Here is a 17591-nt window from a genome sequence, read left to right on the forward strand (position 1 = left end):
CTAAGCATAAGTCTGCTGGAAGGTTGCATTTGCTATGCATGAGTGATCACTGAAGAAATTCAATTTACATAGTGAATGAAAGTTATTTTAGTAAATTGATATTTAATGTATTAATACACATTTTAAATTAATAGTACCTATTGGAGTGAAATGGTGGTTAGTGCCCTCAAATCATTCTTCTCCCGGCATCTTGTACCCCTCCCCCCTGCCAGTTTTCACTTTTCCCCAAGGCAGGTGTCACTGATTTGCTTTCGATGACACAGCACGAAAATCACTGAGCCCTGTTAATGACACGCTTCTTACACAGTCTTCCATAGGCTTCTCATTCAGTATGCGAAGTTCCACTGGTGTAAGGCAGGCTGGTATCACACCTCTTTCACAACATTGATGTGCCCCATCCCGTGTTTCCTGGGACCGAGTGGGTGTGTCTGTCTAATTTAGGAGTCTGACCCCTGGAGGTCCATCTACCTGCATAACTAAGCACCCAACAACTTGGACTTTACCAGTAACAAATGTAATATTTGGGTCTCAGCCTTTATCTTCGTTTTGCCCTTCGGTGGCTTCAAAATGAGGCAGTGGAGAGGAATGTTCTTTTAGAGATTCCACTTGAAGAATGTGAGAACTAGCAACTGGATCACAGCTATTGGCTCAATATGGAGGCCATGAACCTGAGTTCGACGCAAGGGACCCACAAAGCCAGGAAGCCGACAAAAGTAGACACGGATGATTACACACGATGTACTGAGTGCAGTGTGGTGAAAGGGTGAGGAGAGATGGAGAAGGCGCTAACTCAGACCCACAAGTATCTGTCCGTGTGCAGTCTCACAGCACACAAGGGAACAATGCAGTAAAGTTGGGGTTAGGAACGGCATCATCAAAACGGAAAAAAAAATAGTGCCCAGAGAAGAAGTCATACAGTGCATTGCAGGAAATTGCAAGTAATTAATTTCTATGAAACATAAAGAGTGAGGCAGGTAGAGAGATGAAGTGGGACAGTAGGAAAGAGTGAGGGGGCCTGGCAGGTCACAGGGACAAGGCACAAAACTTTCTTTTTTATTTTTTTTAAGTTTGCTATCATTTGTCCTTTTAAAAGTCTTCATGGAATTCTTCATTTTTTAAAAAATTGTAAGCACAATCATTAACTATGAGTCTCCTGGACTTTTGTTTGCCTCTGTTGACACACATCTCCTTCAAGCGTAAGTAGAGCCGAGAATATCCAGGCTTTCGTTTAAATATTTTCAAAAGCACGTTTGCCACCAAGATACAACAGAGAGAGGAGAACCTTAAGGTACCTCAAGTTCATCACTAAAGGACATTTCTAATCTCCTCACCCAATCTCGTCCTCTTCCATGGTCCCAGCTCTCAGGAAACCACAGCACCACTGAAACTGCTTCCCCAGTGAGACATCCAGGAGTGACCTCTGAGACTCCTCCTCTGCTGAGCCCGGGTCTCACCCACCATCAGGACCCTCTGACTCTACCTCCTGACAGACACCTGCCGCTTCTCCAGTCTTCACGTCCACCACGCCGGTGCGAGGACCACAGCAGCCCTCTCCTGAACTGCAACAGTGACACTGTGTAGCTTCTCTCTCTCTCTAGACCCTTGACATCTATTTCCTACACTGCAGTCACGAGGATCTTTTTAAAACATGAGTCTGATAACGTCACCTCCTTTATTTAAAATACCACAAACTGTGCACCAGAAATTGACCCATTGGAAACTGACTATACTTAAAAAAGAAAAAGAAAAGAAAAAAAATACTGCAATGATTTCAGACTGAATCTGGGGTAAACCTTTAGATCGTGGTCTGGATCTGACCCCATTCCTGGGTTCACTCCCTTCCGGTCTCTGCAGGGCAGCTGTTTTGGTCCCTCCCACTGGCGTTGCCAACACAGGCGGCAGGCCCTGGTTCCCTCTGTTTGGAAGACTCAGTTTCTCCCTCTCCACCTCTTCGTTTGCGATGTTTAGTTATCAACACAAATGTTTCTTGATTTTGTTGATAGCCTGGATGCAAGTCAGAGCCCTTCTCATGGGTTGTCAGACGTCATGCACTTGGGCAGAACCTTGTGTCACTGGGGCACTTCTGTTCACTTATGTTAATGCTTTTATTTTAAACACATGTGTCCTCTCCATGGACTGTAATCTCAGTGCAGTAGGTCGTATGCCCCCACTGCGTCTGGGGCACCGGCTCACGGCCCACAGCCAGGGTACTTCTGTTCCCTTGTTACACAGCGCGGAGCGACTGACGGGGACCCCACATCCTCACCACACCGCCAACCACACCGGACCTTCCTCCAGGAATTCCCGCTTACCTCCAGCCAGGTACAGGCTTCCAATCTAAAGATTATTCTCACCTCCTCTGCTTTGCCTCCCGTTATTTCCAAGCCGCAAACCCTCTAGACCTTCCCATTCATATAAATGTTGATAACTGCCCCCCTCCCCCCAGACAAACGTCACTGACCCGTTTCAATCACACCTGTAATACTGGGACTCCCTCCAAGCTGGGATTGTTGGAACTGCCCCAGGGACTTCACTCTAATCTCAGAAACAAAAATCACTGATGCTAATCCACAAATGCCCAAAGTACAATGAATATCAGATGTGCTCAATCAAGGCCGGAGAGCCTGACAAAAATGATTCTTGACAATACATCGGCACTCGATTAATTGATCGAATCAGGAAGGTTTTTGCAGTGTCATCATTAACAAATATAACCCACAAGTTTAGTACCTTCCATAATTCATCCAGATTTGACTGGCGGTCCCTGCTCTGACCGATTTATCCTCCAGGTCAACACTAAACAAATGTGGGCCTGCTGTGGGCCAGCCTCCAGGGACCCTTCATGCTTTCCTTTGGTTTCCTCATTTCTGCTGTCATAACGAAACATTTTCTGCACCGTTTAGGGCAACACACGCCCCACTATCTGGGACCCTCTTCTACTATTCAGGCCACTCAAATACCTTGCACAACAGAGCTCCAGGTGGATGTCAAGACACCAGAAGGTCAACTTTAATGTAATATTTCATAAGTGCTCTCTCGCCCAAGTTTTGAGCTCAGGGCTAGAAACTCAAGTCCCCTTCGCAAGCAGCTTGCTATGCCCTCCGCCACTTCCTCCCCTTGCCAGACTGCCTCTTGCATCCACCTCGGCCTCCTCCCTGCTGGGGGACCCATTCTCCAGGGCCACGTACTGGACAAGCCTCAGAGCCCCAAGAAACTAATCAAACTGGCCAATCCACAGAGACTCCTTGAAACTGAGTTAACCCCACCCTGCCTCCAGCTTGCGTTACCTGCTTCTGGGTGTAACCCTCTGTGTGGCCTGTGTGATTACTTTCCCTCATTGGGAGCTTTCAGTAGTGACCAAAGGTCCTGCCTTCCATCTGCCCAGCATCAATGGGTTTTGTCCTGCTGGCAAAAGAATTTTTAACCCCTATTTCATAAGGCTTTTCACTTTCCTCCCAAGAGAATGTTAAAGTGATGTTTTATCTCACATACGAAATCATACCAATTATAGACATTCTTTGTGGCTTAATATGACACTTGTAGCATAATATCTGTGCCTAGAATATGACAGACCTTTAACCCATGTGGGTTTGCTCTTTCCATTAAATCGTTCTTATTATGGCCAATTTTTTAGAATCAGCCATTTCTTTCTAAAGGAGAGAAAGAAAAGAAGAAAAAGAAAAAATGAACACAGGGCAACACAAATCTGATTTTAGAGCCACAATTGTATAAGGATTTATTATTCCAGATCCTGTGAGCAAATTAATTCCATGACAGCCCAAATCTGCAAATGCAACGAAGTGTCTGGGTGACTCAAATACGGAAAGTGAAAGTAAAACTTTCCTTCTTTGTTTTTGCTGTATTTATCCTAACAATCTGTTGTTTTTCCACTTGCCATAATATGCAAATCTTTCACTGGTGAGACATTATATTGGTAAAAAAAGTTGATTGTTTTCTTTTCAGAATTTCTAGTAAAGCTACTCTCATGCAGTAAAACCTGACCATAACCCTTTGGTTTCCAATCTTGTCTACAGACTGAATCAAGTTTGCCTCAGATGTTTATCCAATAATCAAGGTTTTATTTATTCTTACTGCACTTAAGAATTACTTGGGATTTTAAAAAATGTATATAACTGAGACCTAGGACTGACTTTCAACAACCTGGCTTGATTGAAGTGGAATTTAGACATTGGGATATTTTTAAAATCTCCTTTTATATCCCTTCCCGTTGTGGGTGGTTCTAACCTGCATCAGTGAGATTCCTAAAGGTGCGTTTGGTAGACTTGGCCTTGAAATTATATGGAAAACGGTCTCAATTTCTGGTGCAAATTATACTCCATTTACTAAGCATTTTCTGTTCTCACACTGAGTCACTCACAATGAACTTATTGGGATGATGTACGTCAAAAGTAAAACCTTCTGGGGGAGGGTCTAGCTCAAGTGGTAGAGCACATGCTTAGCGTGCCGGAGGTCCTGGGTTCAACCCCCTAATTACTCCTCTCCCCACCAAAAAATAAATAAAGCAAATAAAATAAAAATTAAGCTTTGTTTAAAAAAAAAAGGAAAACCTTCCAATTTGTTAAATCAAATAGAACGTTCACATAGACCACTACCACCAATTTAATCCTTCTGTGTTACCACCATCATGTTCAGATTTTTATATCTGAAGACAAGATGAAACGAAGAACAACGCTCTGTCTTCTCTGACCCTTTCTCGGCTTCCTCTCTTCTCTCCATTAAAGCAGTAAAAGTACAAGAAATGTCTGGAACCGCCATATGCTTTTTTGACAGGATATAAAGTTAATGACTCCAAGTCTCCAAAAACGTGAGAAGGCTGGACCCTTCTGTGTTTGTTCCAAGTGTTAAAATCAACAGTGCTTTATCAGTGCACTGTGAACTGTGGGCAATTTTGTTGCCTGCATTTATTATTAAATCTTAACATTCAGTAATTCTGATGATGAATTGAAGACACTACAGCTTAATGAAGGGAATGTAACAGGCTGCATTGGAAATCTGGTGAATCTGGGGTGTTCACCCACTCAGAGCTGTGGGACATGGAGTAGTTATGAATTTCATTTATGCAGATCTTACCCCAGTTATTATATCATTCTTCAAAGAGTCCCAGTAAAATCTCTGCCAGCAATATTAAATGAATTTCTAAAATTACTTTATAGATGAAGAACTGTATATCTTTTGGGCCTTAGCTAGAAAATGTTGCTTTAGCATTACAAAAGTTGCAATTCAATTTTAATAACCTTGGTATCAAAATCACACGAATACCCAAAGACCTTTACCTCCAATATTATTTTTTTCCAATAATGAGGTAGTTTGTATGTTATTAAAACAATAGATCAAGTTAGTTTGAAAAAACGGACCTTTTTTCGAAAAACACATTAAAATCTTTACTTATATACATTTTTTACTTTCTTGATGATTCTTTGAGCAAACTTACAGTTGACAATATTTTAGTATGTTCTGCAGGTATAATATCTTGAATTTAACTGATGAACATGTCCAATAAAACAAGCATCTAAAATTATTTGATGGAAGTTAACATTATTTCGATTTTTTAAAGCAAAGCATGATCTGTGTATATGTATTGTAACAACTAATGTCAGAATTATTGTTAAACAAACTATAATAGACATTCACTTGATTTTTTTCTTTATTCTCTAGAACATGTCTCTAGGAGAGGAAAAAACTTAGACATAGGTATTTTACCCAAAAGATCTTTTCATTTGGAAACAATCCTCAGGGTACATAAAGAAAATGTTGTTAACTGGCTTGTTCTGAGTGATACTACTGCTATTACCATAAATAGGGAGATATAATTTTCCAACATTCCTTCAAATCATGTGCTAATTTTTCAACCAGCATGAAATGTTTTCACCATGCTTTTGTGAAAATTTGCCCTTGGACATGCTCAGAATTGCAGTCTTTCACTGAGAGTGGAAACACGATTTGTTCATGCGTTTGACAACACTAGTTAAATTTTGGGTTCGGCAAGCCACTATTCCCAGAGGCATCTGAGTTCTAATTTCCCAAACAGAGTTCATTCTGCCTTGTGAAGTTTATGAGCAATACTTTTAAATTGACTTGGTATCATTTGCCAAGCTCAAATGCTAAATGATTAAAACTGAAAGCCTTGTGGAAATGCTGTGATAGGAAAACCTATATTTTTAAAATGAAAAGTAGTGATAAAATTTTAATATATTGATGACAGGGGACTATTTGCTCCTCAAAAGGATATATGTATAAAATATAATTCTTATTTACATATTTACATATGATAATGGAATATGCATTTATAATCATATATATTCTTATTTATTTGCATTTAACTTTAGAAAACACATCATTCTAATTAGCCACTAAAATACAGGACACTGCTGATAACCGTGGGAGTTATTAGCATTTATTACCATCACTAGGGAAATGTGTAGACTGGAAATGAGTGGTTGCTTTTATGTATTTTTCCAATCAAAAATATGAGTTAGCGATTTTGGTTACAAGGAAACAGTGAATGAGAGAAAATAAGCACCTTTTCCAAGATTAGAGAGAAAAGATTTTTCAGCTGACAATCAATGGTGTTTCTGTTCAAAGTCTGTGCTCTAATGACTGGTGTTCCTTAAACAAGTGAAACTCAGTGTCCTGTGTCGCTGAATATAAATTGATATTAAAACATTTGTTGAAAGTCGACAAAGTTTAGGATTTTACTTTCTACTTCAAGGAAAAGAACAAGCATTTCGTTGGACTTGCATGTAAGAGAAAGACTATGTCTGTACCAAAGGTAGACGTTTCTCATATTAGTTTTAAGAAGCATTAAAAATGTAAATTGGGCATGAATTTATCCACTTATGTAAATCCTGGCCTATAAAAGCCATTTAAGATAAAGTTCTATGTCAAGTACTTTGTAACATCAATATATTTCTGTGTATTGGCATTTTATAAGGAAAGGAATCTTTTGCTTTAATCAATATTTTGGAAAACAAAACACTTTTTTCAAATGTATCATTTAAAATATTTTACTCTTTACCAGGACCTTTTATTTCTGCAAATTTTTGTCATTTAATGCACACATCCTCATCATAAAAGGTATCGGATGGCCCTTAAAAGCACACCATCTGTTTCTTTCACAATATAAACAGGAATTTGAATTTAGAAAGTAATTAACTGGAATCTGTGAGTCATAAAAGATCTGCTTCTCTTGAAGAGAGGAAACTCTTTCTTCCCATAAATTTCTTGCCCATTAATAGGCTGCCCAAAGTGATATGTAGGATTCTGTTTCTTGTGATGCCAAGAGGTTTGCGATCTGACAGGAAGACATTTGGTGAGAGCCTGAATAATTAAACTACGCTGGAGGTCGATGGAGAACTTTTTTCTCCACCCACCCTTAGGGCGCAGTGACTCTGCCTTATCGCGCGCTGGTATTAACAGGGTGAGAGCCACGTGTGCGCGCAGGTGTGCACTGCGTTGGAGCAAAGATGCGCTACATCAGCTCATCAGATAATGCTTAGTTTTCCTGATTCGGTAGCCGCGACAGCAAGCGGAAACAGTCCCGCGGCCCCTCCCCGCTCCTGTGGTACCCACGGCCCTCATGGGCGGAAAGGTGGACTGGAAGCACTGGACCGCCCCAAGCAGAGATGCCCTACTCAGTGCTCACCAAGGTTTTGATGTTTCCAGCCTTTTAGGGCCCTTCTCGGAGGGTTCTTTTTCTTGAGCCTCACAGGCTTCTGCCACCACGTGAAGAAACACTGTTTTTCTATGAGCAATTCTCCACCTCCTATGATGGTTTTTTTCTCCATCTGATAGAGGCCACTTGTCAGTGGAGTCTTAAGAACCGGACCGAATTGTCACCTCAACCGGGAAAGGCCACGTACCCCCTCCTAAATTTGAGACGTTGGGGTCGACCAGCGTGTGGTGCCCCTCTGTGATCTGAATGCCATTCTGCAACAAGCACATCTCTGCGGGGAGGGAGCAGCTCAGGGGTGGAGCACATGCTTAGTGTGCGTGAGGTCCCGGGTTCAACCCCCAGAACCTCCTCCAAAGAAATGAATGAATAAAAACCTAGTTACCACCCTGCAAAACAAGTGCATCTCTTTCTCCTGTGATGTGGGACACTCCCAGAAATAATCTGCAGGTACTGAGATATATAAAATAAGTAATCAACCAGATGCTACTGTAGACCACAGGGAGCTGTATTTGATATCTTGTAGTAACCTAGAATGAAAAAGAACATATATATGTATAACTGAATCACTGTGCTGTACACCAGAAACTAATGCAACATTGTAAATCGACTCTACTTCAATTTTAAAAAAACAAACAGTTGACCCAGTCAAGTCCCCTTTTGAGCATGTACTTCAGACCTCTAGGTAAACACTGATGATATTTATCAGCAAAAGAGATAATGAGGCTAATACAGAGGTCTTCGAGTAAAAAATTTCACAAGATACAGGTAGTAAGGAAGCTTCCAATTTCTGTATTTATGGGCATAGCTCACTGGAGAATTTTACATGAGCTATGTAGTATGTGGAGCAGAAAAGAGAGATGTTCCATTACTGACATGACTCCGTTCATGTCTGTTTGTTGGAGCTCTCCAGAAAAACAGAACCAATAGGATGGATGAAAATATATAAAAATATATTAGATTTACACATTAAATTATTATATCAATTAAATTTATTTAAATTAAATATGTTCACTTTGTTTTCTCTCATTTTGAGAATAACAGATAAAAATGATTCTCTCAGGAGGAGAGTGAACAGAGAAATAAAATGTGTGTGTGTTTACATAAGTGGGATGGTATACTTATTGTAGGAGACTGGCTCATGCAATTATAAAGGTTGAGGCATCCTGAGATCTGTAGTTGGTGGAGCCCCAGACCTGAGGGTGGAGTTCCAGACCGAAGGCTGAGAACCAGGAGAGCCGATGGCGTGGATGGAGTCCAAGAGAGGAGAAAACTGCTGCCCAGGATCTAAGGCAGATGGGCGGGAGGAGTTCCCTGTCTCTTGTGAGGATGTCAGCTGTTGTTCTGCCAACACATCTTCAACATAAGGCCCACCCACGTGAGGAAGGACACTCTTCTTTACTCGGTCTGGGAATTCAAATATTAATCTCATCCATAAACACCCACACAGACACATCCAGAATCATGTCTGAACAGACACCTGGTGGCCCCATGTCCCAGTCAAGCTGACCTGTAAAATCAACCATCACAACACCCTCCACGTATCTTTCACCCCCACTTGTGTCGCTTACAACCTTACAGGGTAAATTTGAAACAGAGCACATTCTGTTGTAGGGTGAAAGGAACAGGGAGCTTTGCTGATGATCTCAGATGACTCCACCTTGTCCCTGTGCCCAGTGATTGCCAACATCCTTTGCATTATTGATAGGGTTTAAGACTGGTTAAGATCCCTGCTTCCTGTGGGTTTGATTTGACAATCCAACACTTGGTATTATTTGGAAGAATTATAAAATACTTTAAAAAATTCACTCAGCTACCCCACAGACAACTACTCAATGTTGGTGGAGGGTATAGCTCAGGGGTAGAGCATGTGCTTAGCATGCATGAGGTCCTGGGCTCAAGTCCCAATACCTCCATTGAAAAAAAAAAGTGTATATGAAACAGCGAAAATATTTTACTCTATTTTCAAATTTCATTATGTATAAATAACTATAATTAGAAGGTTTAATATAGTATATATTATTATCACAATTATTATTTTAAGCATGTGCAAATGTTTTGTGGGATTGTGTTATGGTGCTAGAATAAAATGTAAAGTGATTTCAAATTATAATATGTTGCAGATTTCCTTAATTTAGACTGATATGTGAAAACTGAATAATGTAAAAGCCTTAAAAAATTATTTAAAAAACTACTCAACAAGTCTGTAGTATAATAAAATATTTTTTTAAAAAAGCATAACAGATACTTTATAATAGAAAAATACAGCTAAAATGTCCTGCCTGTTCTAATTGTTCAAGTAAGTCTTTAAGGCCATTCTGCACACTTGTTTTCATCCCTAGAGCTTTTTTTTTAATTGAGTTTTTTTAATTTATTCAGTTTTTTATTGAAGTACAGTCAGTTACAATGTGTCAATTTCTAGTATTAAAGGTTATTACAAGATACTGAATAAGATCTTTTAAGTTTCTTCATTATTTTGCAACTGCAGGCACTTGACACCAGAGCATCTCCATCTACTTGAAAGTGTCTCCTTTAGGCTCAGGAGATCCCACACTTCTCATTCCTTAGATCCTGTCTCACACCCCTCTTTCTGTCTAATTGTGAACCACCCTCTCCTGGGATTTTGGTATTTTTCTCTTTTCAATCTCACTAAGAGAGAGAAACAGTGTTTTCTTTTCTTTTATTTCTAGCATGAGAGACAAGAGAAAATACATAAAAATCCAGCAAGAGTCTAGGAAACCCCCGTGACAGCAGATTGGTATCAGGAGTGTCAAGAAAGGAGAAACACCAAACATGTAGATTTGGCATCACTGGAAACACTGGCAGGAGTAAATAAATCTTGAAGATGTTAAAGATTTGGTCCCAACACTGACAGCGTTGGATTTCAATGATCCCCAATGTGCTTGATCCCCCAAAGATGTCTGTGAAATTTCTCCCACCTTAGAAATCTATTTTCAAAAACACATAACAATATTTAAAGTCCTTACTTATCCACCTAGATTCCCATACAATTCCATAATCGTTCTCTACTCAGTCAGGGAGGCATTACACTTAAAAGCCATGGGTGACCCTTGTGGGGACCAGACGACAGAATAGGACACAAAGTCAAGAAGAGAAATTTCTCCCCCAAAAGAGGATGCATTGCAGCAGATGTGTGTGGGGGGGCAATGAGCTGGGCTTGGTACCAAGAAATAGATCATTGGAAAAGTTCGGGGGGATTTGTGCACTATTCCAGAAACCATCTCCGCTCAACTATTAGGTAAATGTGGTTGTTTGTGGGAATAGGTGTGTGCCTGTGAAAAGCCACATAGCTTACAGGTCATTCGCACAAGGGAGACGGGCGTCTTTGTTGAAGATGTGGGGTTAGCCCCCTGTGGACTGTGTACCTTGGACCAGTTGTTTCCAGCTCTGGGCTTCAATTTCCCCATTCGCACCATAAAGGTAGGAATGCCATCTCTCTCTACTGCTGTCACAAATGTTAAATATGTTCACATAGGTTAGGGAGATACCTAGCACATTAGCATTTGTCGACTAAATAAATAAACCCAAAGGACAGGTGCCTTTTAGCATCAATGCAGCTCTTTTTTTTTTTTTTTTTTGATTGAAGTACTGTCAGTGACAATGTGTCAGTTTCTGGTATACAGCACAATGTCCCAGTCATGCATATACATACATATATTCATTTTCATATTCACTTTCATAAAAGGTTATTATAAAATATTGAATATAGTTCCCTGTGCTATACAGAAGAAACTTGCTTTTTCAGATCGATCTTTATACACAGCGGCTAACAGCTTTGTTCTTGGTCTTCTCAACTCCTCTGCCTTTCTGCTGAGCCTTCCACGGAATAAGGGAGGCCTCTCTCTGTTACTTCAAAGTGATTTCAAGAAGTCCGTCGGCAGGAAGAGCAAGGACACACGGGGCATCTGAGAGCCCCTCCACAGACGGAGGGGACAATGGCACCCCCCTCCAATCCAAAAAGGAAGAAGACCTTCAAACAGAAGTCCCACATAGCACGTTTCTCCCACGGTGACATCTGCTGGGTCCAAACAGGACTGGATCACAGGCCTGTGCCAACATCTAGGAATTTTCAAAATTACTTGGGAAAAAACAATTACATGAAAAAAATAGGTCATCAAGCAACCAAGTCAAAAAGGATCATTCGCTTTGTCAATATTCAAGCCACTGCATCCTCACTTTATGCTGGGAAAGCCTGTGATGTGCTGTGTCGACAAAGCTGGTTTTATTTGAAACCGATTCCAGCTCTATCAGAATGGAAAATGGGAAAATTTCCTGTTGATGCAGAAACGTAAAGTTATGGTTAAAAATTAAAAAGGGTTTGGGGTTTTGAGGGAGGCAATTCAGGAACCATAGCAGAGCTGCGCTGCCTATGGAAAATTAAATAATGATAATAATATCGATTAAAAGATGGCTTTTTTATCATCACAATGCATTGACAAATTTAGATAATACTGGTGCTAAAATAGTCCTTCTCCACCCAAGTCTCTTGTGGGTCTAAATTCTAAATAATTTAGTAACACGAAATGGGCTACATACAATGCTTTCAGAGTAAGCTCCTAACAGTTTTGAAACAACTGAACTATTTTGGGCTGGAGTTTATGTCTCCAATCCCTGTGCGATTAAACATCCCTGTATTTAAATAGTAGATTTGAAATAAACAACAGCGCCCTGATCCTAAAGAAAAATATAGAGAACTTTACTTCAGTTCTAGCAGGCTTTGTAAAAAAAGTTCTCTGAACCCTGAGGAATTCTCTATTTTTGGAAAACATTTCTTCATGGATCTCTCATGTCTCTCTTCCAAAATGCACGTTAATGTAGTGAAAAGTATTAATTCATTGCTTGTTTTAAAAAAATTCTATTTACTGATGCATACACAGATTTACACACAAATTTCAAATTTCAAATAAAAGGAAATTTTCTCTCTGCACTTTTTTAATAATAATAAATTATTATTTACTTTATTTCATGAGTATCTTGCTAAGGCTTCTGTAATAAAATCTTATAGACTGGGTGGCTTGAATAACAGGGTTTTTTTTCCTTGTCTTAAATTCTGGAGGCTGGAAGCCCAAGTTCAAGGTGTCAGCAGATTAAATCTGTTTTAAGGGCTTTTCTCTCTTTGGCTTCAGATGTCTACCTTCTCCCTGTGTCCCCACCCAATCACCCCTGGATCTGTGTCCTAGTCTCCTCTTCCTATAATGTCACCGGCCTTCTAGAGAGGAGCCCACCCTTGTGAGCTCATTTGACTTTACTTACTTCTTTAAAGGTCCTGTCTCCATGTACAGCCATATTCTGAGGTGCTGGGGATTAGGAGTTCAGCCTATGCATGGTGTGGTGGGGGAGACACAGACGAGCACATGACAGACAGTGTGTTAAAACTGATCCAATCCACTTGTGAAGTTGCTCAGTCCACCACTGATAGATTTCGGAGTACTTACCTGAGTTTATATTTGTAAGAAAGAAATTTCTGTTAGAATTGATTTTCCTGAGAGCCAGCACTCATTTTTCTAGTCAATCTGTTTTTTTTAACTGAACTACAGTCAGTTACAATGTGTCAATTTCTGGTGTACAGCATCATGTTTTTTAATATTGTGATGATGCAAAGTCCTGTTGTTCCACTGGGGAGCTGTTGCGGCAGATGGCCAGGAGAATGTGTATCTTCATCAGGACAAGAGTTACTCTGGTGTGGGGCTAGACTCAGAACCAGGTAGCCTTTCCCCAGTCATGTAATCCTGGTAAGCTGACTTCTCATGCCTCAGTTTTCTTCTTGGCCAAATGAAGATTCATTTGTCCAGTCAAAACTCAGGAACAGTGAGCTTCATGCCAGGCACTGTTCTAGACACTTGGGATCCATCAGTGTGCTCAACACAGACCTTTGCTCTCGTAGGATATTAGAATGTGGGTGAGCGCTGCGGCAAAGAGAAAAAGGAAACAACATGAGGGATGGGGTGGAAGGGGGGCCACCTCAGATAAAGCGATCAGGGTCAGCGCCATCAAGGAAGTGAAATTAGCAAACTGACTAGGAGAAAGATGCTCAGCTGTGAGCCAAGTGAAAAAGTGGTCTGCGCAGCTCTGTGCACAAATAATAAGGCACGTCTATTACTTGTCTGTTCGTTTGTCAATTTTTGCATGCTCCACTTACTTTCCTGGTGGAGAGAAGGAGCCTGTGTGATGATCAGTTAATTAATCATGCAGACGTGTCCCAGAAGTCCTAGAATCAAAAATGCTCCGTTGGAGAATTACAAGTCTAGGGGTAGGCTGTTGTCAAGTTTCATTTTCTAACATGGTGTGCTCACTATATTTAGGCATATGTAGACATTAAATAAAAGAGGGGGAAATGTGTGTGCTTAGTTTTTTTTTTTAAGTGCACCTGTTTGTGTATCCGGGTGTGGAAAGTAGGTAGTGGATACGGGGGCAGGTGTGCACTTCCAGAGATCACACGTGTGTGTGCTATGAACTTTGTAGCACTTTTTAGTAAAGAGCTTTGTAATTAGAAATCAATGAGAAAGGTGCTAAATTCTTTCAGGAATCATTCTTAGGTTCAGTGAACTGAAAAAAGATCATTTCAAACCAACAAATAAGTCTCTGAATTTTTTAACTAAAGCTCTGCTTTTTGGAATGAATTATGCATTGCCTCAAGGGCTTCATGTGATATATTCTGCATTTGTCCTTCTGGACATTTCCATAAGACCATCTCCAAATGAAAGATTGTGTGCTTTTCAGAGAAAAAAAGTGAATAAGAAATTACTCACTAAATATTTCACAAGAGAAGGAGTTTTAAGCATCAAGTATATTAGTTATGAGAAATCATATACTGTATTTTTGAACTCTGAGCATATATCAGCTTGGACTGTGAAATATTTTTATTAAATCATTTGTGTATGTGTAAGCAAGCATCGAAAGTATGTATAATGCAATCAACAAAAGAACTCAACTGTAGAAAACAGAAAGTCAGCGAATAATTGTGCAGTAAAAACAGAAGCTCGTGATTTTTATTAATCACATAGATAGTATGTTAATAAGTATTCTAGTATTTAGTGGAAGTGTTTGGAATTTCTAAAAATTCTGAAAACTATGTAGGACTAAATTGAATACAACTGTATACATGTGTAACTGTATATAAATGTAACTATAGGTTATATCTTACATATGCTATGGTTATACTTTGAATGAATATTGTCTGGTTAAAATGTCTCTCACAGATTCTTTTCTTCATCCTCTTTTCTTTTCCTGTCGTATTCCCTCACCCTCAGAAACAATGAATGTATATTTTAGGTGCAAGAAGCACCTTTGATAACATTAATGGAAGTACATGTGTTTTTAACTCATCTGTCCTAAATATTTTTGTCTGTCCCTTTGGGAATCTTTCTACTGTTCGCAGAACTTGGAACATTCCTGAAACCATTCAGAGCAGCCTCATATCTGATAAATGTCTGAGTTTTTTTATTTAGAAACGTCCAGAAGAGCTGATTGGATGGCTATGAGTTCTGTTTGTTAGCAAATTTGACACAAGGTGACACCTGGGAAGGGGCTCTGGGCTGGAAACTTGACATGGACAGGACGCTCCCCTGTTAGCAGAAGCTCAGAGAGGGATCCAATTTCCATCTCTGAAAGATTAAGCACCACCTTTGGGAAGGAACTTCCCTTCACCAGGACAGTGCCTAGGATCAGCCCAGATGCCGGACCTAAGCTGTAGGGAGAGAGGCGGGGCCACACCAGACTGACCAATGGGAGGCCCTGAACGTGAGTGACCCGAATCCCGATGAGAAACATGTGAGAACAAGCCTGCTGCTTTCCTGAGGGGCGTGGCCAGTGTGCTCACCGATCAGCTGCAACTGAGGTTCCCATCCAGGCCAAGGACTCGAAGCTCCGAAAACACCCACACGCTCGCTTGGACATCATTCGAATGCGTTTTCTGTCCTTGCCCTGTAGTGTCATCCACAGTTAACTGACTGCTGTGCCAAAATTTATAAGTAGGGTAGGTATTTATCTAATTAGATCATACTGGTTGAATTTTGACATATAAAAAAAAGTGTCCATCTATTCTCTTGGAGATTGTCTTAAAGGATAATTTCAAATAATTGCTGGATTATTTATCCCTATCTCTGCAAAGATAGCATTGCCGTTTTCTGTGTATCCTAAGATTCACGTGCATGTGTGTATGTCTGTATAGGGATGTGTGTGTGTGTGTGTGTGTGTGTGTGTGTGTGTGAATCTAGAAGAAACTTCTTGTTGCCCCTAAAAAAGAACAAAACAAAGATCCAAAAGACGCTGAGAAGCAGCATCACGTAACCAGTAAGAACCGGTAAGTTTCATGTCCTGGAATCGAATAGAACTTGGTTGAATTTCAGCTCCGCCTTTTGTTAATAACATGCCGTTAAGACAGCTCTCAGCCTGAGCTTCCCCTGACTCTTCTGGAACCTCAGAAAATAGCACGTGTCTCCGGGGCTGTCGTGAGGGGGTCAGGTAATCTATGTGTGTAAAACGGCCTCGTGTTCTGCCGCTTCTCCCTTTCTTGGTCCATCTTTGCTAAAGATTTTTTTTCCCATATAGTTGTTACATCCCGCTGTTCTGTGAAGTGAGAGTCCTGCGCTCGCCGACAGTGCGGGTAGGCAACCACCCGCATGGAAGCAGCCTGGAAGGAAGCATTCACAGCTACTTTTCGTGATGCTCTCTCAAGACCGGGTGTGGGTGGGTGGGGCTGGGGGCAGGCGCAGACGTGGTTTGGGATTGTACCATCCATATTGTTAGATTTTGTTCTAACAATGAGCATGCGTTCACATATGGTTTGAGCAATTTTAAATAAGTTAACATTCAGGGCAAATATAAGATGCACTTAAAATTAGTGAAGCGATCTTTTGGCCACCATGTACAGTGAGGAAAGTTAGCAACAGAAAAATACTGTCCTTCTTGTGTGTACGTGTGTATTTTCTCTATGGTTTTAAAATTAAGTATAGGTTCTGTTTGTTTTTCCAATAAAGGAATGTAATTTTTTAAGCAGTGTAACTGAACCCTTCGTGCACTTGTCCTTTTCAGTCATTAGATGATGGAAATACCGGTGGACGCAGTTGGCAGGTGTGTGACCTTGTGACTTACGTGGACATACCGCAACTCCATCCGCTGATGGACACTTAGGTTGCTTCCGGATCTTGGCTGTTACAAATAATGCTACTGTGAACTTGAGGGCACAGATCTCTTTTCTAGTTAACTATTTTGTTTCCCTTGAGCGTATTCCCAGGAGTGGGATTGCTGGATCAAATGAGAGTTCTATTTTTAAATTTTTGAGGAACCTCCATACTGTTTTCCATAATGGCTGCACCCATTTACATTCCCACCAGCAGTGCACAAGGGTTGCCTATCTTCCACATATTTACCAGCACTTGTTATCTCGTCTTTTTGATGATGGCCATTGTAACAAGTGTGAAGTGACATATCGTTGTGGTTTAATTTGCGTTTCCCTAATTACTGATGACACTGGGCATCTTTTCATCTGCCTGTTGGCCATCTGTATGTCTTTGGATAACGTCTATTCAGATCCTTTGCCCATTTTGAATTGAATTATTTGTTTTTTCTTTTCTTTTGCTATGGAGTTATATGAGTTCTTTACATATTTTGGGTACTAACCCCTTATCAGAGGTACGGCTTGCAGATATCTTCTCCTGTTCTGTAAATTGTCTGTTCACTTTGCCGATGAATTACCTTGCTGTGCTGAAGCCTTTTAGTTTGACGTAGTCCCCAGACCACTCCTCTTAAACCTCCAATGTACCGCCAAGGAAGTATGTGTCTACAGAGCATGCCAATACAGCACAGAGGAAAGAATTAAATTATTAGATGCTTGTGACAACTTAAAAACTAACACTAATGCTTTCTGAGTGCTTCTTAT

Source organism: Vicugna pacos, chromosome 2 (genome assembly GCF_048564905.1).
Source record: "Vicugna pacos chromosome 2, VicPac4, whole genome shotgun sequence".
Taxonomy (NCBI): domain Eukaryota; kingdom Metazoa; phylum Chordata; class Mammalia; order Artiodactyla; family Camelidae; genus Vicugna; species Vicugna pacos.